General features: G+C 37.0%; 1 non-coding gene across 1 annotated transcript; it reads left to right on the top strand.

Annotated features, from left to right (window-relative positions):
• Nucleotides 1–601: 601 nt before the first annotated feature.
• LOC125912056 (U6 spliceosomal RNA) lies at nt 602–708 on the top strand. The gene has a single exon (XR_007454607.1). It is a non-coding gene; the product is annotated as a U6 spliceosomal RNA (small nuclear RNA).
• The last annotated feature ends 8,844 nt before the right edge of the window (nt 709–9,552 follow it).

Here is a 9,552-nt window from a genome sequence, read left to right as displayed (position 1 = left end):
GATTACCAAGTAGACATCGTGGGAAAAGGCATTTCATATAGAAAGATAATGTGCTCAACTACATAGAAATGAGAAGGACCATGGAAGATAGCAAAGAATTGGCTGTTAGATGAAAACATTTTTTTTTCTAAGATGAGACTATGTAGAAAAGCAGGTGCAGATTATGAAGGATCATATATAGAATAAAGGAGCTTTATGAAAAAATTTTTAATGTTTATTAATTTTTGAGAAAGAGACAGAAAGTGAGTGATGGAGGGGCAGAGAGTGAGGGAGACACAGAATTCCAAGCAGGCTCCAGGCTCTGAGCCGTCAGCACAGACCCAGATGTGGGGCTTGAACTCATGAACTATGAGATCATGAACTAAGCCAAAGTTGGACACCTAACCGACTGAGCCACCCAGGAGCCCTTGAGCTTTCTTCTTTAGGTTATGTAAGAATTACTGATGAGTTTTAAGTTAATGAGTCATGGAACAGATACGAAAAGCTTTATTTAAAAAATTATAACTTCGGCAGTGAAATGGATCTGGTTGGAAGTTTGGATGAAAGGCTCCTAAACCAGAGGCTGTTTATTACAAAATTACTTAGGAAATGTTTAGGACCTGTGCTCACTTCGGCAGCACATATACTAAAATTGGAACAATACAGAGAAGATTAGCATGGACCCTGCACCAGGATGATGCACAAATTTGTGAAGCATTCCATATTTGTTTAAAGGAGTTTGTGACCACTAAACCGGCCCTGCACGAAATTTTAAGAGGCATTCTCTGAGGGGAGAAAATATGAAAAACAACAACAACAACAACAACAAATAAATAAATAAATAAAAACCAAAAGCGACAAAGACTAGAAAGGAGCAGAGAACACCATCAGAAACTCCAACTCTACAAGAAACATAATGGCAATAAACTCATATCTTTCAGTATTCACTCTAAGCGTCAATGGACTAAATGCTCCAATCAAAAGACATAGGGTAACAGGATGGATAAGAAAACAAGATCCATCTATATGCTGTTTACAAGAGACCCACGTTAGACCTAAACACACCTTCAGATTGAAAATAAGGGGATGGAGAACCATCTATCATGCCAATGGTCAACAAAAGAAAGCCAGAGTAGCCATACTTATATCAGACAATATAGACTTTAAAATAAGGACTGTATCAAGAGATGAAGAAGGACATTATATCATAATCAAGGGGTCTATCCACCAAGAAGACCTAACAATTGTAAACATTTATGCGCCAAATGTGAGAGTACCCAGATATATACATCAATTAATCACAAACATAAAGAAACTCATTGATAATAATACCATAATGGTAGGGGACTTAAACACCCCACTTACAACAATGGACAGATCATCTAATCAAAAAATCAACAAGGAAACAATGGCTTTGAATGACACGCTGGACTAGATGGACTTAACAGATATATTCAGAACATTTCATCCTAAATCATCAGAATATGCATTCTTCTCCAGTAAACATGGAACGTTCTCCAGAATAGACCATATACTGGGACACAAATCAGCCCTCAACAAGTACAAAGAGATCGAGATCATACAATGCATATTTTCAGACCACAATGCTATGAAACTCGATCAACCACAAGAAAAAATTTGGAAAGATAACAAATACTTGGAGACTAAAGAGCATCCTACTAAAGAATGAATGGACTAACCAAGCAGTTAAAGAGGAAATTAAAAAGTTCATGGAGGCCAATGAAATGATAACACCACAACCCCAAACCTCTGGGATGCAGGAAAGGTGGTCATAAGAGGAAAGTATATGGCAATCCAGGCCTTCCTAAAGAAGGAAGAAAGATCTCAGATATACAACCTAACCTTATGCCTTAAAGAGCTGGAAAAAGAACAGCAAATAAAACCCCAAACCAGCAGAAGATAGCAAATAATAAAGATTAGAGCAGAAATTAATGCTCTCAAAACCAAAAAAACCAGTAGAACAGATCAATGAAACCAGAAGCTTGTTCTTTGAAAGAATTAACAAAATTGATAAACCACTAGCCAGTTTGATCAAAAAGAAAAAGGAAAGGACCCAAAGAAATAAAACCAAGAATGAAACAGGAGAGATCACAACCAATATAGCAGAAATAAAAACAACAATAAGAGAATATCATGAGCAATTATATGCCAATAAAATGGGCAATCTGGAAGAAATGGACAAATTCCTAGAAACATATAAACTATCAAAACTGAAACAGGAAGAAATAAAAAATTTGAACAGACCCATAACCAGTAAAGAAATCGAATTAGTAATCAAAAATCTCCCAAAAAACAAGAGTCCAGGGCCAGATGGCTTTCCAGAGGAATTCTACCAAACATTTAAGGAAGAGTTAGCACCTCTTCCCTCGAAGCTGTTCCAAAAAATAGAAATGGAAGGTAAACTTCCAAACCCTTTATATGAAGCCAGCATTACCTTGATTCCAAAACCAGACAGAGACCCCACTAAAAAGGAGAGCTATAGACCAATTTCCCTGATGAACATGGATGCAAAAATCATCAACAAGATATTAGTCAACCAGATCCAACAATACATGAAAAAAAATATTCACAACCACCAAGTGGGATTTATACTTGGGATGCAGGGCTGGTTGAATATCCACAGAACAATCATTGTGATTCATCACATCACTAAAAGGAAGAACAAGAACCACTCTCAATAGATGCAGAGAACGCATTTGACAAAATTACAGCATCCTTTCTTGATAAAAACCCTCAAGAAAGTAGGGATAGAAGGATCACACCTCAAGATCATAAAAGCCATATATCAACGACCCAACGCTAATATCACCCTCAATGGGGAAAAACTGAGGGCTTCCCCCCTAAGGTCAGGAACAAGACAGGGATGTCCACTCTTGCCACTGCCATTCAACATAGTATTGGAAGTCTTAACCTCTGCAATCAGACAACACAAAGAAATAAAAGGCATCCAAATCAGCCAGGAGGAGGTCAAGCTTTCACTCTTCACAGATGACATGATACTCTATATGGAAAACCCAAAAGATTCCACCAAAAAAACTGCTAGAACTGATCCATGAATTCAGCAAAGTTGCAGGATATAATATCCATGCACAGAAATCGGTTGCATTCCTATACACCAACAATGAAGCGACAGAAAGAGAAATCAAGGAATTGATCCCATTTACAGTTGCACCAGAAACCATAAAATACTTAGGAATAAATCTAACCAAAGAGGTGAAAAATCTATACACTGAGAACTATAGAAAGCTTATGAAAGAAATTGAAGAAGACACAAAAAAAGTGGAAAAAGATTCCATGCTCCTGGATAGGAAGAACAAATACCGTTAAAATGTCGATACTACCCAAAGCAATCTACATATTCAGTGCAATCCCTATCAAAATAACACCAGTATTCTTCACAGAGCTAGAACAAATAATCCTAAAATTTGTATGGAACCAGACAAGACCCCGAATAGCCAAAGCAATCTTGAAAAAGAAAATCAAAGCAGAAAGTATTGCAATCCCAGACTTCAAGCTATACTACAACGCTGTAATCATCAAGACAGTATGGTACTGGCACAAAAACAGACACTCAGATGAATGGAACTGAATAGAACCCAGAAATGGACACACAAATGTATGGCCAAATAATCTTTGACAAAGCAGGAAAGAATATCCAGTGGAATAAAGACAGTCTCTTCAGCAGGTGGTGCTGGGAAAACTGGACAGTGACATGCAGAAGAATGAACCTGGACCACTTTCTTACACCATACACAAAAATAAACTCAACATGGATGAAAGACCTCAGTGTAAGACAGGAAGCCATCAAAATCCTCGAGACGAAAGCAGGCAAAAACCTCTTTGATCCTGGCCGCAGCAAATTCTTACTCAACACGTCTCTGGAGGCAAGGGAAACAAAAGCAAAAATGAACTACTGGGACCTCATCAAAATAAAAAGCTTCTGCACGGCGAAGGAAACCATCAGCAAAACTAAAACGCAACCGACACAATGGGAGAACATATTTGCAAACAACATATCAGATAAAGGGTTAGTATCCAAAATCTATAAAGAACTTATCAAACTCAACACCCAAAAAACAAATAATCCAGTGAAGACATGGGCAAAAGACATAAATAGACACTTCTCCAAGGAAGACATCCAGATGGCCAACCGACACATGAACAAACGCTCAACATCACTCATCATCAGGGAAATACAAATCAATACCACCTTACACCTGCCAGAATGGCTAACATTAACAACTCAGGCAACAACCGATGTTGGTGAGGATGAGGATAAAGAGGATCTCTTTTGCATTGCTGGTGGGAATGCAAGCTGGTGCAGCCACTCTGGAAAACAGGATGGAGGTTCCTCAAAAAATTAAAAATAGAACTACTCTATGACCCAGCAATTGCACTACCAGGTATTTATCCAAGGGATACAGGTGTGCTGCTTCGAAGGGACACAAGCACCCCCATGTTTATAGCAGCACTATCCACAATAGCCAAAGTATGGAAAGAGCCCAAATGTCCATCTATGGATGAATGGAAAAAGAAGATGTGGTATATATATACAATGGAGCATTACGTGGCAATCAAAAAGAATGAAATCTTGCCATTTGCAACTACGTGGATGGAACTGGAGGGTATCATGAGAAGTGAAATTAGTCAGTCAGAGAAAGACAAAAAACATATGACTTCACTCATATGAGGACTTTAAGAGACAAAACAGATGAACATAAGGGAAGGGACACAAAAATAATATAAAAACAGGGACAAAACAGAAGAGACTCATAAATATGGAGAACAAACTGAGGATTGCTGGAGGGGTTGTGGGAGGGAGGATGGACTAAATGGCTTAAAGGGCATTAAGTAATCCACTCTTGAAATCTTTGTTGCACTACATGCTAACTAACTTGGATGTAAATTTAAAGAAAAAATAAATAATAAAAAATAAAAAATAAATGTTTAGGACCTGAGCCAGGCAGTTGCATTAATTGCAACAAATCATGCTCAAAACTAAAACTTCCCTTTAAATTAGATGATGTTTTCCAGTAGGATAGTAAAATAAAGGAGCAAAACATTAATAGAGACATTTATTCCTTAAAATTTCCATTAATCAAAATTGACAAAGTGTAACACCTCATTCCATGTTAGTTATACGCTCAACCAATTTTATTTAACAATAGCTGAGATTATCAGGAGATTATTAGTAGTAGTATTTTTTTTTAATTTTTTTTTCATTGTTTTTTATTTATTTTTTGGGACAGAGAGAGACAGAGCATGAACGGGGGAGGGGCAGAGAGAGGGAGACACAGAATCGGAAACAGGCTCCAGGCTCTGAGCCATCAGCCCAGAGCCTGACGCGGGGCTCGAACTCACGGACCGCGAGATCGTGACCTGGCTGAAGTCGGACGCTTAACCGACTGTGCCACCCAGGCGCCCCGTAGTAGTATTTTTAACAGCCATATTTTGGGGTCATTTTCACAGAGCATAAGGTGCTAATTTGCATGCTATAAAACCATTGACTACTGTGAAGTTCTTCCAGTCAAGAAGTCTCTGGCAACTGAGTTAGGAAGAAAGATTAATATGATAGGAGGAATTTGAGCATTACTCTAACCCAGGGACCAGAACTCACAGAAATTGTGACAGAACCACAACCTGAGCTTGTGTCTTACTAGAAGGCGTGGTTCCTAAGAGGTTTTGGTGGGTAAAAACTTTTTCCCTATAGACATTGGGGCAGATTCACAATCTTTTTGGTCCAGGGGATCAAAATGTCTGAGCTATGACTAGTTGCCTTGGGTCTGTTTCCAAAAAAAGGGTGACTAGATTCATTGCTGGTGCTGGCTTAGAGTTGGCTCATACCTTCTGCATTGAATTCTTCACCTTCACATCTGCTTTCCTGACCAAGTTTTCTGCTTAGAATATGCCTATAGAGAGATTACTTAGATCCTAGCTTCTCAATAAAGTCATTTAAAAAAAAAAGAGCCCAAAATAATCTCAGTAATAATAAGCAGTTAATGTAATTTAACTCATTGAGGTATCACTACCATCTGTGAAGTAAGAACTATTATTCTTCTCATTTTACAGATGAGAAAACAAGGTGCAATGAAAGTAGTTAAATTACTCAAGGTAACAGGGGTGCCTGGATGGCTCAGTGGTTAAGCGTCTGACTTTGGCTCAGGTCATGATCTCGCAGTCCGTGAGTTTGAGCCCTGCATCAGGCTCTGTGCTGACAGCTTGGAGCCTGGAGCCTACTTAGGATTCTGTGTCTCCCTCTCCCTCTCTCTCTCTCTCTGCCCCTCCCCAGCTTGCTCTTGGTCTCTCTCTCAAAAAATAAATAAATAAACAATAAATTACTCAAGGTAACACATCTAATAAATAGAAAATCTGGGTTTGAACCCAGAAGTCTGGCTCCAAGTCTTAAACACAATGAGTTTTACACCCAGCACTAAGCAGCAGGCCCATTGCTGTTGTACCATGGAGAGAGATGTTGGTCCATCTCAAATGGTCACCATAATAATCAGTTCAAAATATCAGTTTAATTGATAATTTCAAAGCAGGAATCTGCCAAGATGAATTGTAAAATACTATTTCAGAAGTGGTCATTTTCAACATGTCAGAATGTTCACAGCCCACATGGTCTCAGGTGCCCAATAAGTTTTATAAAGAGACACTTCCTGAACATTCAGATGACCTTCTCAGTGGCACTGACCTTCAAGAAAGGGAGTAATGCTTCTTTGTAAGGACATCTTGAATTCAGATATATACTAGATTTTATTCTAAATACAATTATATGTCCAAATACATTATTACCTACTGAATTATCTAATACAACAATGTTCTAAGACATCAGATTATTGTATTGATTTAAGCATAAGACAACAGTTATTCATGGAGAGTTTATCAGATGAAAGTTTTTTACATTTATATTTCTTTCTCAAGAGTGTTGCAGCAATAAAGCTACAAAATCAGAACTTGGAAAACAGTTATGAATGGGATAAGTATTTGGGGAAAGATCTTTATGGTCAAGGGAAGAAGGAAGAAAGGCTTAAACATATAAATATGCACTCCTTGGGACTTTTTGATGAGACAGTGATCTGTCACACATAATTCCTAAGATACACACACATTTGGGCACATAGTCCTGCCAGCACAACAACCAATCTGCTTCAATCCATGAGGGCAACTGAGCTGTTCTACTCCAGCTTATCATGGTTAATCTAAAAATAATCTAAAAGATAACCCTAAACATGAAACTTTGCGTTACATGTGGGTTCAGTGATTTTTGAATTGAATGTTTACTTCAGGATTTGAGTAAGAATTAGACTCTGTAAAAAATAAAAGTACTGTGGTTTTAAGAATGATGATATATAAGATATAAAAAAAGCAAAAAGATTCTTTTGATGAACCATTTCTAGCATACATACACCTTATGTTGAAGGAATTATTTGCTCAGAAAGTGGTAATTTCCATTTTAAATGCATCTGAGATTTCAACTATTTTTAGTGGCACAAAATTTTTACAACCTTTGACTCAGTACCTCCTACTAAATGCATCCTTTCAAAAGCATGAAATGTTGAAGGTCTGTCTATATTATTCAAACCGGCAATTAGAACCAGATGTTACTGCACTTTATATTTAGACACTACATTTCAATATCTAAAAAAGAAAGAATGCTCATGAAGGACAGAGAGAATAATTTATAAACGCAATTAAAGCATATTGTTTAGATTCCTTCTCACTAATTTACCTGATTGCAAAGCAAAATTAAATGAATTCATATTTAAATGCAAAATTGCGCCATTGAGTAATGAAATTTTTTAAACTGTGCATATAAGGGAAAGAAAATACCAAGTATACTATTGTTGAGTCAGATACATTTCTTTATTAGTTTTATACTTATACTATAGACTCTTTCATCTTCTTTATAAGGCAGTCAAATTCTAGATAGTGTAGGTCTAATTTATAGTAACTTTAAAGAAAATGTATGGACTGGTTACAAAAGAGCAACTTTAAACTAACTGTATGCTCTATATAGTAGCAAAGTTTTTTATAGAAATCTATAAATATTACAGATGTCATACACTTTTCCTGAAGTTTTGTATGTTCTATATTTGGAGAAATAATAGAATGGAGATCATATGTTCCTTTCAACACTACTTGAAAAAGCATGTCATGCATATAGAGTATGAACATAGGGCTAGTTTACAAAATAGAACTCACTCTTAAAGTTTGGTTGACCCAAATTATTGGTGCTTAGAAAAAAAGACAATAGCTAAGTACCTCTTTCCTCAATATTGAATAATTCTGTTTTTGAGTAATTTGTTTTAATTCAGTAAATTATGGCATTTTCTTGGCTGTGGACTTCCTTCTTAATTATGGTCTTTATATGGTTAATAATAAATGGATTGGTCTTTTCTGAGTGTATCCCAATGGCTGGTGCCACAGGGATAGTCTGTACACATGCCAGGAACAGAGGAGCCTTCAATGGGTTAACAGCCTTATGCCGTGACAGATGCACAGGACTGAGAACTGAGAGCAGTGACCATGTGAGCAGTTGCTGAACTTGTATGTGGTTAATGGCCATTGATGCTTGGGATTCCATTGGGATATAGTAGTGCCAAGAACACTACTATATCCAGGTAATCACCTGAACACAAAGCTAATAATCCTTTTTGGTCTCTAATTGGTTTGCTCATAATTCAAATGGTTAATGAATGCTGCAATATTCTTTAATGTCACTTTTCAGGTTGTTATAGTATGTGAACTTAAAGGTAAACAGAAATTCATTCCAAATATTAATTAAGCACCCACTTTGTACCAGGCGCTATTGTATGTACCAGAGCATCTGCGTTAATTAGGATTAGTTTCTTCTGTGATCTCAAAAGTATAAAAATAATTATAGTTCAAATAATAATGGCTATTATTTATAGCTTTCCATGTGCCAGACACTGCTATCTATGTATTTTATAAACACTGTCCCATTTAATCCTTACAGCAAATTCATGAGTTAAATGTTATAATTAACCTATTTTATAAGAGGATATGGAAGCATCATTCATTACTTTAATTTGCTCAATGTCACATAGCTAGTAAGAAACAGACTCAAGATTCAAACAAGTCTGGTTTCTGATTTCTGAGTCTATGTTCTTTACCATGGTGCTAAATGTCCCTCAACTAAATAACAGTGCATTCTGTTCCATGTATAATTACAGGTTAGCAGGCCAGGACAAGCTGATATGCGAATACACAATAACCTAGGCCAAAGTTTCCTTTATCTTGTTGTTCTGCTATCTTCCATATACAGTTTCTACATCACATTCCAAAATGGCTCCTCTAGCACCAACCACTCCAGTCAGCCAGAAGATGGAAAGAAAGAAAGAAAGAAAAAAATGTGATAAAACTCCTCTTTTAAAAAAAATTTTTTTAACGTTTATTTATTTTTGAGACAGAGAGAGACAGAGCATGAACAGGGGAGGGGCAGAGAGAGAGGGAGACACAGAATCTGAAACAGGCTCCAGGCTCTGAGCTGTCAGCACAGAGTCCGACGCGGGGCTGGAACTCACAGAC

Source organism: Panthera uncia (assembly GCF_023721935.1).
Source record: "Panthera uncia isolate 11264 chromosome C1 unlocalized genomic scaffold, Puncia_PCG_1.0 HiC_scaffold_3, whole genome shotgun sequence".
NCBI classification, from domain to species: domain Eukaryota; kingdom Metazoa; phylum Chordata; class Mammalia; order Carnivora; family Felidae; genus Panthera; species Panthera uncia.
The sequence above is the reverse complement of the archived record's forward strand: the minus strand, read 5'-3'. Positions and strand labels throughout refer to the sequence as shown.